Here is a 1,191-nt window from a genome sequence, read left to right as displayed (position 1 = left end):
GAGTTCGATGAAGTTTGATTATTTAATTTCCGATTGTGACTTTTTTGAGAATCGGAACTTGGCTTGTAAGGTGGAATGCTGTAGGGCTAATGACCACATGCTCTTGGAAAATCAGCCACTCCAGTCGAGCTTCCACGGGAGTCGAAGAGCAGAAGATTTGAGATTAAAATCTTTGGAGGTAATGGGAAGTAAAGGTTTCTGTGTTGCTCATTGTAAAGACAATGCATACAGTTGAGGTGATGACACGGAGCTCCCCCTCCCCCTCCTCAAAGGCTTCTTGCAGCCTCTGTGTGTTCTGAACCGGGAATCCCAAAGCCATGAAGAGGTGATGCCCAGAAATGCCCCCTGTCCACTGACAACAACTGGTTGTGAATGGCCATGGCTCTGTTTTGGGCAATCTCACTGTTCTATGTATTTAGATAGCGGATAGCTCTCTTGATATGTACTTACGAAGATTAGCAAAGACTTTTTTTTTTTTTTAACATGTAGATTCTACCTCCCTATATTTGAAAGTAGGATAAACTTTTTTCTCTGGAAACAGATTCAGATCTGAGATAATTCTTGTTTGAATACTTCCTAGTTCTGTATCTTAAATTTTAGAAAATAGGCCTGGGATAGAGTGAATTACATACTTTCCCTCTAATTTCAGATAATGAAATCACTTTACCTATATAGAGATACTGTAAAACTAACTCCAAATCTATTAATATATTTCAACCAGAGTCATGGGTATGTAAATGACTTGATTTCATGACCATCATACCATGCTAGTTTTCTTTTCCTTAAAATAGAACCAGTGAATTTCGAGGAGACACCCAGACAGACAAATCAGGAGGAAAAAGATCGGGGAGACTCCAATGAACTTGCGTTACTGATTTTGATCTTCAAAAGTTGTCCTGGCAGTTAACTCCCAGTGGGGTGGAGTGAGACTGGGGGATACACCCGTGAGACGAACGGTCATCTCTGGATGCTTTTGAAATTGGTGTACAACTGAACAGTACTTCTCTGAGCAGGTCATAGAGCAGGATCATCCCCTAACTAAGTGTTTTCACATTTCAGTTCAACTTAAGTCATTCCCTTATTAGTGTCCTCGGTTTCTAACCCTTACTACTATAAAGGAAGGGGTGGAATTATTCCCCAGAGCTTGGTAATACACAGTTTTGTTTGCTAAAAATTTGGAAGATGCTCATT

This window comes from Saimiri boliviensis, chromosome 16 (genome assembly GCF_048565385.1).
Source record: "Saimiri boliviensis isolate mSaiBol1 chromosome 16, mSaiBol1.pri, whole genome shotgun sequence".
NCBI classification, from domain to species: domain Eukaryota; kingdom Metazoa; phylum Chordata; class Mammalia; order Primates; family Cebidae; genus Saimiri; species Saimiri boliviensis.
The sequence above is the reverse complement of the archived record's forward strand: the minus strand, read 5'-3'. Positions refer to the sequence as shown.